Here is a 21,764-nt window from a genome sequence, read left to right as displayed (position 1 = left end):
ATATACTTCAACCTCCACATCATCATTTGGTGATGAATCTTCAAAATTCAGCTCAGGGTATCTGCTCTGGCAAAAGGTGTTTCCCAAAGCATATGCCTCCCTTGCCCACAACAGTCACAAACTGCACTGTAGCCAACTCTATGCTTTTCCTTCCTGCCTCTTTCATCTACCTACCTACCTACCTACCTACCTACCTACCTACCTACACACACACATACTGACTGAACTTAAAACTCTCGAAAACAAATACCATGTCTAATTCTATTTTCTATCCTAAGCAGCAAACATGAGTTGGGTACCTAATATCTGCTTATTGAATGAATAATACTGCAGTCTACCATTTCTGGTATGGAGTAATTGTTCATATCATTTCAATGCCAGGAAATACGCTCATCGATTAGTAATATTGACAGAGATTAAAATGCATGTGTCTTCTGAAGTACTTATGAATGGAATGATATATCCAGGGTTTGCCTCAATATATTCCAGCTTCTTTGGGGGGATAGTGACAGAAATTATAGGTACTGATGAAAAAAATTGGCCACATATTGATAATTGGTGAAGTTAGGTTATGAACAAGGAGGAGATAAATGTACTATTCTCTCTAAATTGCTGTATATTTGAGAACTTTCATAATACAAAGTAAATACACGTACACAATCACAAAATGGAAAATAAAAACACACAACCGAAGAACATTGACTTTATAATGTTAGCATCTTAGAAAAGGGTGGACATTGGTGGATTTTTATAGCACAACTGTTATGTTTAGGGGCTTATGATTTGAACCAGGCTTCATGTATAGTTTGTTCTGCTATGAAAGTCTAACTACTACTGTACTTCAGCCAAAACTGGTGGGATTACAAGAGCTACATGGATAAAAGTCTCCTTTATACAAGGATCCAAAGGCAGACATTTAACCAAAAATAAAAAGAAAGAGAAACAAACTATGCGCTTCAGAAAGAAAAAGAAACAAACTATAAGCTTCAAACGTTTAAAATCTGGCCTATAAAACTCATCTGCAAAGTCCTGGGAGATGGCAGCATGACTGAGGTGGTAGCGTATATGTTTATGTTGGCTGTTTCATTCCCCTACACACCTTAGACATCTCTAATTAATCCCTTTGGAGCAGTGGTGGCTGGAATTCATAGCTCACGGTCTTGTCCCATGCCAGCCAAATGTAATCCTGAGACACTGCACCCATATGTTAAGGGACATTATTGCCCTTCAGATTTAAGAATAACTGCTTGATTAGGCCTAGAGTGCTCAACCTTGGCTAACCATTAACATCAATTCAATCAGAAAGTAGGAACTGGGTATAGACGTTTTAAGAGTTGCCCCAAATGATTCTGCTTTGGTAGACAAATACCCTAAAAGCTGTAAGACAGCAATCTCAACCACAGAAAGATGTCATGAGTATTGAGAAATGAGAAGAGGACATTTTGCAATGGGATGCTGTGATGCTGTGGTGTGCTGGCCAGATACTCCCCCTTCACCCTTTCAGGACCAAGGCACTCATTCTTTGAGCTTCTGTAGGCTTTTTTTTCACACCTGAATCCCTTCTGAGAATTGCCTCAACCCAAGGAAGCTGCCTCACTCAAGGCTGCATGCCTCCTCCTGCAGTGGTCCACATCCAACAACCGTACAAGTAAAAATGCCCAGCCCCCTTGCCTCAATTTGGGACACATTTTTTTTTTTTTTGAGATGTAATTTTGCTCTTGTCCCCCAGGCTGGAGTGCAGTGATGTGATCTCAACTCCCTGCAACCTCTGCCTCCCAGGTTCAAGCGATTCTCCTGCCTCAGCCTCCTGAGCAGCTGGGATTACAGGCATGCGCCACCACACCCGGTTAATTTTGTATTTTTTTTTTTTTTTTTTTTTAGTAAAGACAAGGTTTCACCATGTTGGCCAAGCTGGTCTCGAACTCCTGACCTCAGGTGATCTGCCCAACTTGGCCTCCCAAAGTGCTGGGATTACAGATGTGAGCCACCATGTCTGGCCTATGCAATTTGGGACACAACTCACAGGCCATCCCTGCTTCAGAGCTCCCCATGGGTTCAGCTAATTTTCTTCTGCAACTGTATCACAGGTCAACTTTTTCTCTGCCCAGTCCTCTTGGAAGGGCCTCTGCTTCTCATTCCTTCCCAATTTGCTTACCAAGCATGTTTGTCCATAGCATTTCCCAGTAAACCAGCTGCCTAGAAATCTCCTCTCAGAGGCTACTTCCCAGGAAATCTAACCTAAGATAATCACAAGGGCTTTCCTGGGATCCTGCTTAGCTTTAGTGCTTATCCACGTGCATTTCTCAAGTGGGAATAAGAAACCCCAGTATTTGTTTTGCTAAAATTGATTATTTACACCATCAACTCAGAACTACATTAGAGCTGCTTTTCCAATAGAGCTGCGTTTCCAAAAATCTCATCATTTTTACTAATCATAAAAGATGGAAAACTTGAGGCTATCACCCATAATTCATTAGTGCATCAAAAACATTAAGTATGAGAAACATTTATCTACATTTTCCAAATCAGTAAAAATAATTGTAAAAAATTATGACTGTTCTTTCTCTCAGATGTCTCCAGAATCATTTAGTGATATCTGGGTCTTCTTTGGGCTGTTCAACTTCCTCCTCCTCTAATGGGTATCCCTCAAGGGTCTCTGATGTTGCTTTGTTCTTTTCCTAAATTGGCTCATTTCCTGGATTTTCTTTGCCTCCTGGTCAATACAGGCAAGATGGCAGCTTTTACTGGAAGGCTTGTTGGGAGTAGATCTTTTGGTTCATAGAAACCTAAAGAGTTATCCACGGGAGACAGTTGTGTCTGAGTGTGTCTCATGTCAATAGACTTTGATGTTATTCAAGCAGAAACTTCTGACTTGTGGGTTAGAGGTTGTATGTTAGACTTAGAGATCAGGTGCACAGGCAGGGTGAGGGGTATATTTGGGAATCCAAGAATTAGTGTCTTTCTCTTTACTCTGTAGTGACTAAAATCTACATGGAACAGAGGACAGTTTACTTGGCTGGGTTGTTGGTGGCTCTCTTTACCAGTTTATGAAATCTAAGTTTGTCATTTTTGCTTTGATGAATGACTATCAATTTGTACCCAGTCATGAAACAAACAGAACTGTGACTTGTGCTTTACAATTTGGGTAGGCAACTTACTTTGCTGTAGACCTTTGCTAGTCAATTTGTGATTTGTGAATCAATAGCATTGACCTGAGGCCGGGCACAGTGGCTCATGCCTGTAATCCCAGCACTTTGGGAAGCCGAGGCAGGTGGATCACGAGGTAAAGAGATGGAGACCATCCTGACCAACACGGTGAAACTCCGTCTCTACTGAAAATACAAAAATTAGCTGGGTGTGTTGGCACGTGCCTGTAGTCTCAGCTACTTGGGAGGCTGAGGCAGGAGAATCGCTTGAACCTGGGATACAGAGGTTGCAGTGAGCCAAGATCACACCACTACACTCCAGCCTGGGTGGCAGAGCGAGACTCTGTCTCAAACAAAAAACAAAAAACAAAAAAAACCCAGCATTGACCTGAGAGCTTATGAGAAGTGCACAATTTTGGCTCCTGGCTCTAACCCATGGCTACTAAATCAGAATGTGCTATTAAACAAGATTATTTCATACTTCTAGGAGGGTCCCAAGTGATATTGATGCTACTGATCCACAGAACACATTTCAGGAAGTAAGGCTGCAGATAGTTTTATCGTATTTCCAGTAGTTGCAATGGTTACCCTTATAGGAAGCTGGGTTGTGGCTGTGTCTGCCTGTATCTCCCAGTGCTGTGTTTAAAGCCCTATTCATTGTCACAACAAGCCAAGTGAGCGAGAATTAGACAGAAAGCAGTACCCAAGGATGATAGATGGTGGCTGTTCCCAGAGAAATGAAGAGAGTCCTTGTTGTATGGGTAGAACTGCTCTCCGATGTGGGGATGCAGCTTAGAGCCCAGCTCTGGGAAATGGCTAATTATCTCGTTGAGAAAGCCCACCAAGAAGCAGCTTTCACATGGAGGAAAATGTTGCCTGGACAGAGAATGGCCTCTCCACCGGCTCTGTTCAGAGGAAGCAGAAAGGAGAGCCTTTGACTGGAAATCACACCAGTAACGGCATTTCTTAAACTTTTGAAAATATAAGGGAAAAGCCCTTCCCTGGGAAATTGGAGACTTGGATACTGGGTCTGGCTCAATCACCAACCAGATATAAACACCAATACATTACCTATACTCTGGGTTTCACTTATTTCATCTGTAAAATGAGAGTTTCTAAGAATTTACCCAGCTCTTTAGCATCTAAGAACTCAAAAGCCCTAGAATTGGCTGCAAAATCTGCTCTTGCCACAAGAGGGAGTCATTTTTCTGAGATAATAGAAATTCTATGCATAGTCTTAATGAAAAGATTTAGGCAAACAGTAGCATTTGAGCACCCAGAACTAAATGGTCTTTCATAAATAATTTTAAAAGATTAAAAGGCTTATTAACTTTTTTCACTTACATTAAATTGTGACTAATTCTTTGCTTGAACAAAGCAAAAAAAAAAAAAAGACGATTGAGAAAGATCAATAGAGCAAACGAAAACATTGATTATCTACAAATATAACAAAGAAGGTCTTGACTTTCCTCCAAAGATTCCTAGGAATTCAAGCCTGTTCAGTGTTTCTCTTATTTTTTTGCACATTTTCAAATCCTGGGGGTTTCCTGACCCTTTGGTAGAGAGTTTTGTGTGTCTAAGAATTAACATTAGACTCAAGGTGTGTCTGACAACAAATGATTCTGGAAGAGAATAAACTGGTACATAAGGAAATGGGAGGCACTGTTTATAGGATTGCAAACATCTGTATGAGAAGTGAAACATTCCATCCAGAGTCAACATATTGCCTCTACAAAAGATGTTTTTCAGATACCGTACCTTCATGTTAGGTGTCATGTGAGCTCAGCACTGAGCTAAGGAGCTGCGATCTCTTCATTTGTCCCAGATCACCCAGACCCCCTTACTGTAACTGATCTCACCATGGTTCTTTCTTCTTTCCTCTATCTTTCCATGTTGTGAAAGGGAGTTTTCCAGGCTGAGGGTGGTTGGCCTGTCTGCCGCAGGTAGAGTAAAGAAGATGGGATGTGAACTATGAGTGAAGGCTGGGAGAAGAGGAAGCACTGGTTGACTTTTGGTGGGCAACCTGAAAGAGAGCTGTGAATGACATCTCTCCTCCCTGCTCCTAACTAGAGAGTGTGTCTCAGAGAACTGTGCCATTTAAGAGCCGGAAGGCACTCTCAAAGCCACCTGATTCAATATTTCCCAAAGAGGAGCATTTTCTGTTCATACAATACGATATTATTTTAGCTTATGCATAGACATAGAAACAACATTGACTCACAGAGGGAGAATCTAATCCCTCCTAATGGCCTCAAGGAATATGCCTTCTTCTTATCCTGTGATGTTTCTAAAACCCCTCTATCGGTTACCAATTTCTCATTTTTGACAAAAAAAGAAAGCTTTTACCATAAAAAAAATCAGAGCAGTCACCAGGCAACACTATCTAGCTAGAATATAATAGTATTGCTTGATTTGTTGCATTGATTTTTATGACTATGTGCTATTTATAACAATGATATTGGTTTCTCTATCCATAATGCCATCACATTTGCTTTTTAAGTAAAAAAGTGAATTGACTTAAAGAAAAATGTTAGGTAAGTAATAGTACAAGCGGTACACAGATAAGTCAAAAAATGTGCAGATGGTACCAGCAGGTAGAGTTATTGACAATAAGCCCATAGCTCTGTCTTCTGACTTGATAACTTTTCACACATGTTGTGTATCTGGTTCTATAGTGGGATTGACCACTAATGAGTTACTTTAATCAGGCTGACACAGAAAAACAAATGCGCTCTAATCTCCTTTCTACTGGTCAAGTTTTAACTTTATTAGGTATATTAAATAACTCATATTGCTCCTTTGGGACACACAGAAAAAGGGGGGAAATTCCTTTTGTGCCAAACAGTACAGTTCTATGTTAAATCCCATTGCAGCCCACAGGCAAAATCCCATAGCTGCCAATGCCATATCAAAGAAGGTTCTCTATTTCCATATCCCTGTAGCTCAGAGTTAATAACACTTGGTTTACCTAATTACAACAAATTTTTTCCAATAATAATCCTTACAACTAGTGCTTTCTCTGGCCCTGGGCCAGTCACTCAATAAAGCAAAGACCTAACTGTTATTTCCTTTAGGCAGGAAATCCTTTTTCTGTAACCTCAGACATTTCTTATAACTTTATTTGTATGTTTATCATCAATCAGTACAATCAGACTCCTTGAATTATGTGAGCTCCATGAAGGCAGGGGTCTCATCTGTTTCGTTGACTGCTGTGTTTTCAATGCTTGGAACAGTGCCTGCTCTTCGATAAACATTTGTTGATTAACAGACAGATTAATTAACTGCACTGGTGGGAACAAGTCTTGATTTGGGGGAATTGCTTGTTTATGTAAAGCCAAATGGAACAGCTGTTCTGTGTAGGTGCACATCACAGAGGCAGCTTTCATCTTAAAGAGGAAGATAAAGAACACACCAGTGATGGAAGTTATGCTCAGCTTGGGAAATCACAGATTTTAAAAAGTGCCAGAGGTTATCTGTTTTTATTGAACATTGGAACCTTCCCAGCTGGTAAAATGCCTAATAATTGTTCAAGGTCATCAGGAAAGTAGATCGTTTGGCGACTCATTGTCGCCAACAGGTAAGTTTTCTTCTTGGGAAATAACACAGGGTTTTCAAAGTCTCCTGAGGTTATTATGATTTTTGGTTTTAAATAAACATTCAGTTGGTTTGATGTGCACTTTGGATTTCATGTTTCTAACAGAAATAGTTCACGTTAGTTCAGTGAAAAATATAAAATCAACAGGAAAATTCAGGATTTTGGACAGAATTGTTGGTTTAGAAGAGATTGGTTCCTTGAGTCTTGCCTGTAGCCACAACACTTCATTTTCTTAACATATTTCCTAGGTGGAAAGCACTGGGAATACAATGTGTAACCCCTACCCTCCAGGAGTATTATCACAGCCTAAGGGGAAGACAAACAGGTGAGCCGGTAACTACAATTCACGGTAACTACAATTCATGTGTGTCATAGGTCCTATCAGGGAAGAAAGTGAATGTTGCTAGTGGAGCATGCAGGAGGGGCAGTAACCCAGTCTTTCTGTGTATGGTGGGGGTAAGAGCGCCAGGAAGAGCTTCTGAGAAGAGGTTACTAATCTAAAGTTAGTAAGTACTTGTAGGACATGGCCAGGTAAAGATTAAATGTTCTACCAAGAAAGAAGTAGATGCGGCCGGGCGCGGTGGCTCACGCCTGTAATCCCAGCACTTTGGGAGGCCGAGGCAGGCAGATCACGAGGTGAGGAGATCGAGACCATCTTGGCTAACACGGTGAAACCCCGTCTCTACTAAAAATACAAAAAAATTAGCCAGGTGGCGGGCACCTGTAGTCCCAGCTACTCGGGAGGCTGAGGCAGGAGAATGGCGTGAACCCGGGAGGCGGAGCTTGCAGTGAGCCGAGATTGCGCCACTGCACTCCAGCCTGGGCGACAGAGCAAGACTCCGTCAAAAAAAAAAAAAAAAAAAAAAAAAAAAGAGAGAAAGAAGATGCTTCCCTTATAAGGTCTTATTTTTCATACTTAAGGATAACTTCTAATTTGCTATGCATTCTGTTTCTCTCAATAGTCTTGATGTATCATTACAAAAGAAGGAGAAGGTGGTGATGAACTTCTGCCCATAACCATGTAAGAATGTCATCTGACCTGCTGCTTCAAGGCTAAGAGAGTGATAGTGCCTTCTCTGTTATTCCAGTGAAACCATCTGCTCTCTTGGTTCCCAGCCCTTGCCACTGGCTTCCCTGTTCTCCTGCTTGCAGACAGCATATCACAGGACTTCTCAGATTCCATAATCTGTGAACCAATGTCCATAATAAATCCTCTTTCAGGTATACCTCTTAGTGTATGTCCTGTTGGTTCTGTTTCTCTGAAGAACCCTTACTAATACACTGCCTTTCTAGACATATCTGCTGTCCCTTCTTTCTCTCCCTTACCTCTGCTTACCCACAGTACATACACTCTTTAATCCATCCAAGTTGATTTAATTTCATTCTCTGAATGAATCCTGCTATTTTACATTGCTGAAACTTAGCACATGCCGCTCCTCTGCCTCAAATATTCTGTGATCCTTGTGGCGGCGGGGGTAAAGATTACTTAGCCTTACAATTTCAGTGAGGCTTGTCTTTGAGGAGTCTTCCTGCACAAAGAATCTGATAGAAATGCCTCTCCTCTGGTCTTTAGTAGTAGCGTGTTTCTGTGTCCTAGGACTTATTGCACTCTTGGTCTGTTTCCCTCACTAGGTTTGAGTTCCTTGGGGAATGAGCCACGTTTTAATTCACCTGAGGCAGGCCCTAGTGAATTAGCAATGCACTATAGTTGTGTAAATGTCATCACGGAGGTAAGGTGAGGGAAGAGTATATGTGAAGTCTTTGTACTATTTTTGTAATTTCTTGTAAGTCTCAAACAACTTCAAATGGAAAATATTTTTTAAATGAATTTTGTCATGGGTTAAAACCCTGTATCAAATATATAAATCTAGGGGAAACAACAATTCCATGTAGCATTTCGTTTTCTGTAATTTAAAAAAATTAAAATCAGATGTCATATTTCCTCCCAAAGGAGAATGGATAGGGACTTCCAAAAGTCTCTTAGCAAAACTTAGAATGCATTTTGGTCATTGTCACTCAACCTTCCCCTTCACCTGCCAGACAGAGACTTCTGTAAATTTCTTATCCAAAGACAGCCTATGATTAAAAAAAAAAAAAAAAAGGGCTTCTCTCTCTTGTCATCTGAGAACAAGAACCAGGTTCTAAAAACATGTGCACTCTCAAAACTGAACATTGCTGTGTACTGTGGAAGCCCTTGGCAGCATTAGCTTTGATGGTGTCTAGAGGGGTGAAGCATTTGCAAGTTTTCCATTTATCACCCAGACATCCAGCCCGAGGGCTACCTCAGGGTCCTGGCCAAACTTCACTTTTGCTAATTTATTATAGTTTGTACCTTTAAGTGCCTGGGGACAACTACAAACTTGTTTGAGGTGAGATAAGTCTCCTGAACTTACACCAGTGGCCCTACTGGGTCGCAGGCCCAAGAGATAATCAAGGTAAAGTGAATTCCCATCTTTCATTCCATTCAGTTTACTAGACGACAGTATTTTATTGGCAATTATGTATCTAAGACTGGTATTAGTGATAAAATAATAACAATTTATTGTAGTTTACACATGTAAGTATCTGGCGGGGACTGTAAAGTGGTTTGAAGAGAGACCATCAAATAGAAGTGAGTTCTCATCCATCAATTCATTCTGCTCCTTTGACAGTAGTATCTTTCAAGCAAAACAACAATTGGTTGGCAATCACCTTTGTTTCCCCAGAGTCATTCATGTAGTAGGCATTCATTATTTGCTAAATGAATACATGGCTGCTCTGTTGGTTTCCTAGGCTTTTGAAAGTTCTTCCTACCTTATTCTCTTCCCTGTCCCTGGTTGACTTACCATCTACATGAACCCTATTCCCATTTATTTTCTCTTTATTCCTAGAGCTTTGACACATGCCACTTGAGGTGACCTAACAACATCCACTTAGTTAGCTTGATAGATTCTTATTCACATCCTTAGTCTGAATAGCAGGGCATACTCAGGCACCCAACATGTCCACAGAGAGAAGAGGGAGATGGTGTCACCAAAAGGAAAAGCTGCAATTGCCAGCCTATAGATGCCACTGATTACCACACCAGAGCCAAGAAACTTCACATCTTTGGACTCTGTTTTCTCATCCATAGAAGGGGAATACAATATTAATCTTTTTCAACATATCTAGCTTTATGAAGCTAACAGGATTATTTAATATCTCTGTTCCAATAGTAGCAGAGTATAACAAATAGTAATTTTTAAAAAGAGCACTCTCAAAGAAGTTAACAAAATTTTCAACTGAATTTTGGTAAGAATTTTGGAAGATAAAACTCCTTATGATGTTATTATTAAAGAATAAGAAAAGAGGAGGGGGAAAAACCTCTTGGCAACATATATGGAACATTAATTCACTCTCTTGCCACTCACAGGGTGCCTGGTGATATGGCAGCAAAATCAAGAGCTCGCTTTCCTGGAGCTTAATTTCTGAGGATGTAAGGAGTTGAAGAGACATAAACCTTGCCGGAGGGTGCTAAGCACTATGGGGGTAGTCACCATCATTGTCATCATCCCTGTGTTTGCACCACAGCTACAGCTTCCAAAGCACTTTCCCACTCATTATTTCATTTGTTCTTCACATAATAGGGAGGACAGACATTTTGTAGACAGGAAAATGGAATCTCAGAGAGGTCAAGCTCAGGACGCAACCTTATGCACGCAAGCAGTTTGGTGGGTAAGGACAAGGTTTGGGCATCAGAAACACTAGTGCCCCAAGAAAGATCTGATAAGAAATGAAGAAGTCATTATTGCTCATGCATTGACAAGTTGATTGTATTTCAAGTGGAGTCCAGGCCACAGTCGAGCAATTATTTACACTTTTCCACGTACCTCAAATTGATAAGAAGGAAAATGTTCACATGGAAGGGGTTTCAGGAATGAGCAGCAAGTAAGAAGAGGATTTTTTTGGGGTGGAAAGATATTAAACTCAAACTCGATCTCTCCTTGGGAGCCTGGAGGGACACCTCCAAGAAAATCCTCTGAGGTAGGGTAGAGCCAAAGAGTTCCAGAGGTGATCTTCTGACTCTATATCCTCAAACTCCCTCACTACCCTGGGAAACCCCCTGAAGAGAGCTGCTGTTTTGTTCCCTGAAACTTCTGGGTTTGGAAGAGCCTGTATTCCTTCAACACAGCTTCTTCATCTCCTAATTTCTAGTGCCTGAAAGGGTATGCAATCAATGAATATTCATGGACCAGTTAGACAAGAAAATGATTTTAATAATATAAAAATTCTTTTACATGAAAATCCATCCCTGTGCTGCCTATATTATTTCTGTATTTATTTGCAAAATTTCTGTCAATAAGAAGGTTTCAGTAGAACACATTCTCTGTTAATAGAAAGGTTTTCCTTTAGTTTTGGAAAACAAATAGAGCTTGGTGATGGCAGGAAACCTCTTGCTACTGAATTATGTGTGCCCAGCTGTTCGTTAAGGTAGATAATGCCACTCTTTTAACATGCTGGTGTTGGAGCTTTGCAGACCCATCTTAGTTGGCTTAAAGGTAGAACAAATAGCTATTGAAATTAAAGGTGACAACTTGTGACCCCAAGACCTGTCTGAAGTCCAGAACCAGATATATTATGACAGTGGTATATTTTATTTCCTTAAAATTTAACAAATACATTTCACTTTAATTCAGGTAATACTTTTTGAGTCCCTCTATATGCCAGGCTTGTTGAAAGAGTTGATTTTGTTTGGAAGTGTAATGTAGGAAACTTGTATGAGGGCCATTTGCAGGATAGGAGAACAAATGAAGACCCTGACATTTAGACTACCTTTATCCTTCTTTGGATCACTCCATATTAGAAAAGTGACTCTCTGGATAGTTATTATCACTAATTTGCATGTATAAAAATAGTTTATGTTTACTGTTGCCTATGTTTTGTGCTGATTTAGTTAATAAAGAAACACAGAAAGGAAACTAAGTTGTCAATAAAATTCCAGCAAGGAGAAGTAAGGGCAATATCAGGTTAGCTGTTGCCTCTTTAATACATAGTAGTGTCGAGGGAGAAGAAAAAAATCCCTTGTGACACATATCTATACTCATTTTTGTTGTTGCGAATATGATTATAATTAGGGCTACTTGTCTGTCTTTCCTGACATCTCTTGGGGAGATGACAGTGTGTTTTGCATAATGTTACAGTAGGTGAAACCACGGTTTAGCAAAATGATTTTCTCAGGGCATTGAGGCCCATGATTGAATGAATGGGTAGTGGGGTTGTTGACTTTCTAAAATTGACCCTTCCCTTCCGGCTGGCATGTTTCAGAGTGGTTGTTATCTGGGAGTGACCTATTCATGTATGAAAGGCTGAGGTCATTGGGAAGCCCCCACCCTTCCTATACTTACAATGCTGAGACCTTTTATACCAACGTCAGATGCCAAAACCCAGCCAGGGGTGGAGTCCACCAGCCACACTTGAACCAAGAGGTTAGCCTTCTTAAGAAAGTTGATTTCCATGATCAGAAAGACAGCATGTGGGAGACTAGCTTGGATAAGAAAAATTACAAATGTAAAGAATTTTTGAATAAATGAGAAAGTGAGGGGTCATCCAAATCAACCCAATTGTGTAGCCATGGAATAAAGTTTAAAAAGTTTATGACCTTTTTTTTTCTATTTTAACCAATATCCAACAATGGGGAAAATAAGATTGTTTTAAAGAAGCTAAAGATTAAATGCAATAATCATGAGCTTTTCATGATACAGCAATTTCCCATTTTGGCTCACAAACTTATAAGCAAGTTTTTCCCCACTTCTAATCACCAAATTCTTCTCTTTATGTCCCCAGAAAAAGGAAAAAAAAAAAGGAATTTGAGGGTATTTTTTCTCCTGCTTCTATTTAGCGTTAGTAGTCCCTGATGCATCCTCAATACATATGTCTGGCACAAAGCAAGTGATCAATACATGTTTCTGAATGAATGAATGAATGACTTAAAAGTTGACTCCTTTGTGCTAGGCATTTGAGGGCCATCAAGATGAATTCACTAGAATTCTTGTTTCCATTGAAGTTACAGGTTGATAGAGGAAATAATATACCTGGAGATTAGTTGCATGCAAAGTAGAAAGTGCTATAACTTAGCCTTATGCTTATTTGAACATCTATTATGTGTTATGTGCTTTACATATAATTTGTTTATTACTAAAACCTCCCTGAAATGGCAGGAATTATCATCTTCATTTTTATAGTGACAAAACTGAGGCCTTTATAGGTCAAGTACTTTCCCTAAAGTCACGGAGCTGGACAGAAGTAAAAACAGAATTTGAATTAGATCTGTTATTTGCCAAGGATACTAAGTCACCTTTCATAAACGTCTCTGGAATAAAAAAATAATAATGATATTAACAGCTAATGCTTATAGCACTTATAGTTTACATATATCAACCCATTTAACCTGCGCAACAACCCAAATTGATACATACTATTACTATCATCCTTATTTTACAGATAGGAGCAAAAACTAACCAGGGTATATTCATGAAGCACAAGCATTTGAAGTAAACTTTAAAATATAAGTAGGATCTGGGTACTTAGGAGTAAAATAAGTGTCAAAAATGGCGAAAAGCTTGAGATTTTACCTATCTGGAAGCTAACAAGTTAGCGTGCTCCTTTCATGTGATGTTGTAAGAAGACATGAGACTCCTGGAAAGAAAGAATAGTTTATTATTCACTGCAAAAGCAGTAGTTAGAGTATCAGCATTTTAAAATATTCATTCTCTGAGTTCTAATTCCCACAGGGAAATGTAAACAGGGCCAGATAATACCTGCACATGCAGGGGGTTTTGTTAGAGGAGAGAAACCTTGAGTTTAGGGAAACTAAATCTTTTACAAGGGGCAGTAGATGCCTTTGCTCTTGAGGAAGACACAATCTCTATCTTCCAAGGCTTGCTCTACAAATATCTTTGAAAAGACAGTCTAGATTTAGAATAAAGACCAGTCTGTCACAAATGCTGTTCACAAAACATGTGGAAACATGAGAAACCCATGGAGAAATGTGTCCCAACCATAGGTTGGGGAAAAATAATTCCCAGAAGAAAGGCCAAGATGACCAAAGAGCAGAAAGAGGAATGTATGGGCAAGTGGTAGGCAGTTAAGTGCCTTGAAGGATGGGGTCAAGAAAAAAGTGGTCAGAAATATAATTGGAGGCCAAAGAAGATCTTTAAAACTTGGGAGAAAGAATCTTAAACCTTTTTTTCTTCTGCACTCGTCTTACTACTAATGATGCCAACAAATTCACCCTTTTATTGGTAGATCTGGGCTCTGATTCACTGAGCAGGAAATCCTTCCAAAGATATCTCTCTTTTTAGGCAAAACTTACTTCCTCCTGTGAGACAGGAGACAGTTTTGTAGGATTTGAGATTGTCCTCCCCTAATAAAAGTCATGTCCACCTTCCATTGGACGAAAGTGTGGTTGTGAAAAATTGAAACGAGTCTTAGTGGATTATAAACCCATGTACACTTGCTTCTCTTCCTGGGTAATGGCAGTGGGAGACACAATTCAGTCTATAGCATTAGAATTTAATCCTCAATCAATTCCAAAAGGTCTTGATATCCTTATACAGATGAGGAAACTGGCTTAGAGAGGTTCAGTGAGCTGTGCAAAGTCATAAAGTAAAACAGCCGGAGATTGAAACCAATTTCTGGCTTCAAAGCCTGATTTATTTTCAACATCACAGGCTGCCTGGCAGTGGCCATTTGGTAAGACCTCCTGCATATTGAGCACTTACTGAGTGTTAACAACTTTGTCAAGGACTTTACAACATTATTTTTTTAACCCCTCAACAATGAAGAGAAGTATTTTACACTCATTTCACAGGTGAGAAGATGTGACACAGAGAAGTTAAATGACTTACCAAAGAGCACAGTTAGGAAATAGAATGATCAAAAATTCAAATCCAGATTAATCTGATTTCAATGCCGGTATTTTTGTTCTGTTTCTCTACAGTGCATTCTTGGGATTGGTCAATTACTTACTAATCAATAATTTAATAGGAATGCATTATTAACCAGAGTGTTCAGACTTTCTGAAACCATGAAAATTTCCTAAGATGGGAAAAACATCCACAGAAGATTGATCAGACTGTAAAGTTTTAATATATATAAAGGTAAATGACATCAAAATCAAGTTTATGTTGGTTTGTGTCTGAAATTTCATATTAAAGGGAAGCCATTATGAATTGTAATCATATGGAAGAAATACTACATTTCTGTTGGGCCCTGCGGGTAGGAGAGTTTCAGTGAAATGTCTTTTGTTTCAAAGTTGTAGCTGGTCTAGCTAAAGTTATGTTTTCCACCCAAAGGTGGCAGCACACGTATTATTGGTTTTTGGTGCGCTTTTGATTACATTTAACGTAATGGAGTCTTTGAGAGCTTCAAGGCACCTTAAACATCATCTAGAACAGCCATGTCATTTTGAATCTGGGGAAACTGAGGCTGAGAAAGATTCTGTGACCGGCCCAGTATCTTACACCTTTTTAGAGCCACAGCCCAAGCAGAATCTAAGTTACCTGACTCAGATCTGTGTTCACTAAACTGAGCTCTTATCGACTTTCTAACAAATTCACAGCTGAGAGGTGAAGATGAGAGGGTAAACTCCATTTATGGAGGAAACAAAGAAAGGAAGAAGAAGAAGAAAAGAAAAAGAAAGACAGGCATTGGACTCAGGGAAAAAATACTTGATGTAAATATAAAGTCTTGAAGCATGCTATAACTTCACAGAAACTTCAAAAGCCCAACTGCAGTTGCAAAATAAATGGTGTGTTCTAGGGAGCAGTCTGGAATCCCACGCTGTATACAACATCCAATCTACTGGGGCCAGATATACCAAGTCAGCAGCATCTGGGACCTTGTTAGAAATGTTAAGATTTCAGCCCTCTTTTCTCCAGAATTGCAGAATCAGAATCTGCATTTTATAAGATTCCAGGGAGATTGATTCATTGGCACATTAAGATTGGAGAAACACTGGTCTAGAGTCTAGGTTCTAGACTACAGCATGCTTCTTAAAAGGGTGGTCGCTGAACTAGCAGCCTCAGAATCTCCTGGGAACTTGTTAGAAATGCAAATTATCAAGCCCCAGTGCTGGCCAACTCTGGGTGGGGCCCAGCAACCTGTTACAGGTGGTTCCTGTAATTCCTCCAAGTGATTCTGCTGCACTATAAAGCTAAAGTTGGAGAAGCACTACTCTGAACTTTGCTGACTAGTTTTTGCCCCAAGAAGGCTGCATCTCTGCTAAACTCTGCTAAACTTTCTCTGAATTGTTGTCTACCTCAGATGTCATCTCCCCCTTCCTCCCTTCTGCATGACTGAATGGTTTACAGCAGACCTGCTCAAATGTCTTGGCTTCTATTTGCTAATTATATATAATATATTTGATAAGCAACCAGTTTCTTGCTAAGGCACTACTAGGAGCCATTGGCTAGTTAGGGAGAGGCCAGTGCCTGAAATGGGATCACTCACACTTTCAGAATTTACCAACGAGGGGGTTGTGATGAGATTTCTCATCAGTTTGTTCTGGCTACAGTCCTATTTTCATAGACAGAGATGGATGCATGGGCCTGTTTGTGTACACTTCAGGAGCCTGTGAGTTGACCAAAAGTCATAAGCCTTCTCTAATACGGTATTTAACTTGGGTGCATTTACAGAAGCATTTGAAAGAATATACTAACAGCTACTCTCCAATAGGAGAATACTGAGATGGAGAGCTTCCTCAAGGCAACCGGACCCTCACAACTTTATCCATTCTGCAAATATATTTTGGAGCACAGACAGAACTATCCCAGAAAATGGGGCCCAAAACAATTTAAATGAAATAAATTCTACCTATATAATAAGACCACAAGGCCTTTAGCATGGAAATTTTTATGAAGCAGAACTCTCCAAAGCCCAGCACTGGAGACCTTCATGTACTAACCAGCTTAATGGTAAAGAAGAAATAAGGGGGTAAGGGAGAGTGGGTTTTTGTTTGCTTTTTATGTTGTTATTGTTCAATAACTAGGTGTTATGAAAAGACTCAAACAGATGTTAAATTTTTTAAAAAAAGTATTTTGTCTCCCAGAACATGTCACTTAATTTTTTTATTCCTTCATTTGTGAAATGAAGCTATAATTGCCCTGCCTACATCATCCAGATGTGATAGAATCAAGTGTAAAATAATTTTGTAAGTATGCTTTTACATATATATGTAAAATATACCAAAAAAGGTTACCTTTATTATAAAATTATCACCAAATATTATTACTTTCTCTACCTGGAAATTTTCAGAGCTTCTTTTTCTTTTTCTCTTCACAATTAAGAAGTGCAGTGGTTTGCAGTGTAAACTAGAGCAGGCATCAGAGAGCTTTTCGGTAAAGTGGCAGATAGTAAACATTTTTGGCTTTGCAGGCCATACAGTTGCAACTATTCAACTCTGTTATTGTAGCCAGAAAGCAACTATGGGCACTACGTACACAAATAGACGTGGTTATGTTTCGGTAAAACTTTATTTATAAAAACTGGTAGCAGGCAGAATTTGACCCTATGGTTTGCCCACTCCTGACCTAGAGTATTGGCTTTAGTTTGCATCCATTTAAGGAGCCTCTGCGGTACTTGGAAGTCCAGAAACAAATGAGAGAAAAAGTAGAGATACTTCTTTTTTTCTTTTCTTTTCTTTTTTTTTTTTTTTTTTGAGACAGAGTCTCATTGTGTCACCCAGGCTGGAGTGCAATGGTGGGATCTTGGCTCACTGCAACCTCCACCCCCCCGGGTTCCAGCAATTCTCCTGCCTCAGCCTCCTGAGTAGCTGGGATTACAGACACCCACCACCACATCCAGCTAATTTTTGTATTTTTAGTAGAGACGGGGTTTCACTATGTTGGCCAGGCTGGTCTTGAACTCCTGACCTCAAATGATCTCCCACCCTTGCCTCCCAAAGTGCTGGGATTGCAGGCATGAGCCACTGTGCCTGATGAGATATTTCTTAATGTGGTATTTAGGAAGAGGGAAGGAAAGTTTTTAGCATAGATGCTCTTGAGAATTCTATTCAAATTAGCAATTTGTTGCAGTATCTACTGCGAGTCAAGCACTGGGCTGGACTGTGGGGATATAATGTTGAGTAACAGCCCTTACCTCTCAGGACGTTTGCAGTCTAGATGATAGCTGAGACACCACTGCTGGGAATACTTGTATTGGACTGAGAAAGGACATAGTTTTAGACAATAAGCTGCAATGACAGAATATAGTCATGCACTGCATAACAACTTTTCAGTTAATGATAACTTATATGACAGTGGCCATATATATGGTCCATTATAATAGACTATAAAAGATTATAATAGAACTGAAACATTCCTGTCACCTAGTGATGTTCTAGCTGTCCTAATAACATAGCACAATGCATTACTCAGGTGTTTGTAGTGAGGCTGGTATAAACAAACCTATTGCATTGCCAATGGTATAAAAGTCTAACACATACAATTAGGTACAGTACATAATACTTGATAATTATAATAAATGACTATTTTGTTTATGTATTTACTATACTATACTTTTAATCATTATTTTAGAGTGTACTGCCTCTGCTTATTAAAAAAGTACGAGAAACAAACTTACCCATTCAAACCCAAAGAATGGACTTAGAGACCCAGAGAACAGCGAAAGTGAGACTTTTAATGACAGTCTTGCAAGATCTATGTTTGATGGACAGGCACACCCAGTACAGTTTTAACAAGCAGTTTATCCCCTAGTGCGCAAGTCCCTCCCCCAGTTCCTTATAGGCTGAGTGCTATGGGGTCACAATCTTCCTGGACGTTGCCTATTGATTGTTGGGTAGGGGCTTTAGGTGTTTTCTTTAGGGTTGTCTTGCCGCATTTTGTTGTAGCCCACAATGCATTACAATCCTAGTTAGCTCAGGGGCTCTTTAAATATTTGACTTATGACCTAAGTAGCTGGGCAGGCTGATAAGAATTGATAAAGCGAGCTATTTTGCAGGCTAGAAAGCTTTCATTTTAGACTAAACTTTTTTGGTTCTGGTGAGGGCAACTAAGCATTGGGGGGAAGAAAGGGGAGGGGGAGGCCTACAAGCAGGCATTGGCTAGCCAAGCAGTGGCCTAGTATATCTTGTTTCTTCTGTAGTTTACTAACCTAAGTCAATTCAAGGCACTTTGTCTTGAAAATGGACCACTGTATACATTATTTCCTTCAAAAAGTTTACTGTAAAACAGCCTTAGGCAGGTCCTTTGGGAGGTTTCTAGAAGAAGACATTGTTATCATAGGAGATGACAGATCCATGTGTACTATTGCCCCTGAAGGCCTTCCACTGGGACAAGATGTGGAGGTGGAAGACAGTGATATTGATGTTCCAGGCCTAGGCTAATATGTGTGTTTGTGTCTTCATCTTTAACAGAAAACTTTCAAAAGTTAAAAAAATAAAAAAATTAAAATAGAAAAGAGTTATAGAATAAGAATATAAAAAAGAAAATATTTTTCTATGCCTGTATAATGTGTTTGTGTTTTAAACTGTTATTACAAAAGACTCAACAAATTTTAAAAAATTAAAAGTTTATTAAGTAAAAACCTTACAGTAAGATAAGGTTAATTTACTGTTGAAGAAATAAAAAAAATTTAAGTAAATATAGTGTAGCCTAAATGTACAGTGTTTATAAAGTCTACAGTAGTGTACAGTAATGTCCTAGGCCTTTGCTTTCACTACTCACTCACTGATACTCCCAGAGCAACTTCCAGTCCTGTATGCTTCATTCATGGTAAGTGCTTGTATTACTCTGGTCTCACACTGCTAATAAACACATGCTTGGGACTGGGTACTTTAGAAAGGAAAGAGCTTTAATGGACTCACAGTTCCACATGGCTGGGGAGGCCTCAAAATCATGGCGGAAGGCAAAGGAGGAGCAAAGTCACATCTTACATGGTGACAGGCAAGAGAGCATGTGCAGGGAACTCCCCTTTATAAAACCATCAGATCTCATGAGACTTATTCACTATCACGAGAACAGCAGCGGAAAAACCCGCCCCCATGATTCAGTTACCTCTCACCAGGTCCCTCCCATGACACGTGGGGATTATTACAATTCAAGGTGAGATTCGAGTGGGCACACAAGGCCAAACCATATCAGTGCTCTCTATAGGTATACCATTCTTAATCTTTTAAATACTATTTTTTACTGTACCTTTTCCATATTAAGTATATTTAGATGCACAAATACTTAACGTGTTACAACTGCCTACAGTATTCATTACAGTAACATGCTGTTAAGGTTTGCAGCCTGGGAGCAATAGGCTACTCCTTATAGCCTAGGTATGTAAGTAGGCTAGAAAATCTAGTTTTGTGTGAGTACACTCTATGATGTTGGCATAACAACAAAATCACCTCATGATGCATTTCTCAGAGCTTATCTGCTTGTTAAGTGACACATGACTGGAGATCAGCTTTGAGCACTTACTGCATATTTTTGACTGTGCTGGTTACAATAGAACGAGACATGGTCTTCCCACCCAAGGAGCTTACTGTCTACTGGGATTGATAAAGCAATAAAGACCAAATGTTGAAGACAGTGTATAAGGACTAAATTGAGTGTGGGACTTGATTGCGCTTACTATAGAAAAGGCTTCATGAAGGAGGTAGGGATAAAGCTGAAGGATCTGGAAAGGCTCAGTTAGACCCCCTTACAACAGCTGGCAGCTTGGGGGTGGAATGGATCTTGGAATACACTCTTCTCCATTTAAGATCAGAGTCTTTGGTAAATGAGCAGAGAGAAACCATGTACCTTCTCTTTTACCTTTGGCCAATTGTCAAAAAGTAAGATATAACAAATATTACCTCCCACTCCCAAAATAAGTAATTTAGAATTGTGGAAAACATGGAATTGTTTGGCTGTTTCTTTCAGAGAAGGAGAAGCCCATTCAATCATTTTGAGTCCCAGAATAAAGCCCACTTCACATGGCTGGGGCCTGGAGAACCTGAAGATGTGGTCTGCTGTAGTATAATGGCTAGCTTTCTTATAGCTGACTGCTAAAGTCACTGATAGGGTATGCCAGGCCACTCTACTTTGTGGAAGAAAAACAATAATCTTTCTCAGAGGCCTATAATACTGCTGAAAAAACACCAAAATTAGAATTAAAATCCTGAAATACTAAAGAATTTATAATAGAATGATATATAGTTCATCACACATTGACCCACCTTATCAAAAGTCAACCAACTGGTGAATGCGACCTGTATATCAAAATATCAAATACATTTCCCAAAACCCAACGTGACAAATACATACTTAAAAAGATCCCGTTTCTTGTTTATAAACAAAAAAAGTTTGTTTGTATTCCTAAACACTTGAATCAGGCTGTGAGAGTTGGAATAAAGTCATAAGAAAAGAGAAATTTCAAGGAATGTTTTGAAAAAGTAATATTAATGGTAAGTAATAAGTAATATTTATTTACTATGCATTCTGTAGGTGCTTTATGTTAATTACCTTATCAAACCTCTGTGAACTCTATAATATTATTCTTGCTATTTTAGAGGTGATAAAATTGAAGATAGGAGGGATTGCATAATTTTCCAAGGTGTCTCAGAGGGTAAACCTTCCCAAGCCAAAGCTTGAACCACAGTGTAAGACAGCCTTGGGTGTAATCAAACAAAGATATGAGAAAGAATTACCAAAGAGAGAATTTTTCAAAGTGGGAAGTGAGAAAAAGGATCTACGTAACTTCGAATTTATAAACTGGAGACCCATTAACAGTCATGGTTAGATGAGAAAATTGTGGCCCAGGGTAACATAATATGTCAATGCACAGGGCCCAGGTCTCCTGACCTCATTTTCTGGATTTTCTCACACTCTCTAGACCACTTTGAACCATCTGTTCCTTCTGTAAGATGCTAAGAGATTTGGGAGGGAATATACTGGCTAGTGATGCCTGCTGGGCTCCTTCATTCCTCAATTACCAAACCTTGTCTAATGTGGTTTGGGATAGGAAGAGAGACAAGCTATCAATTCCTTCTTAAACACATTTTTATTTCTACTTTT

This window comes from Pan troglodytes, chromosome 11 (genome assembly GCF_028858775.2).
Source record: "Pan troglodytes isolate AG18354 chromosome 11, NHGRI_mPanTro3-v2.0_pri, whole genome shotgun sequence".
NCBI classification, from domain to species: domain Eukaryota; kingdom Metazoa; phylum Chordata; class Mammalia; order Primates; family Hominidae; genus Pan; species Pan troglodytes.
This window is presented reverse-complemented; position numbering follows the sequence as displayed.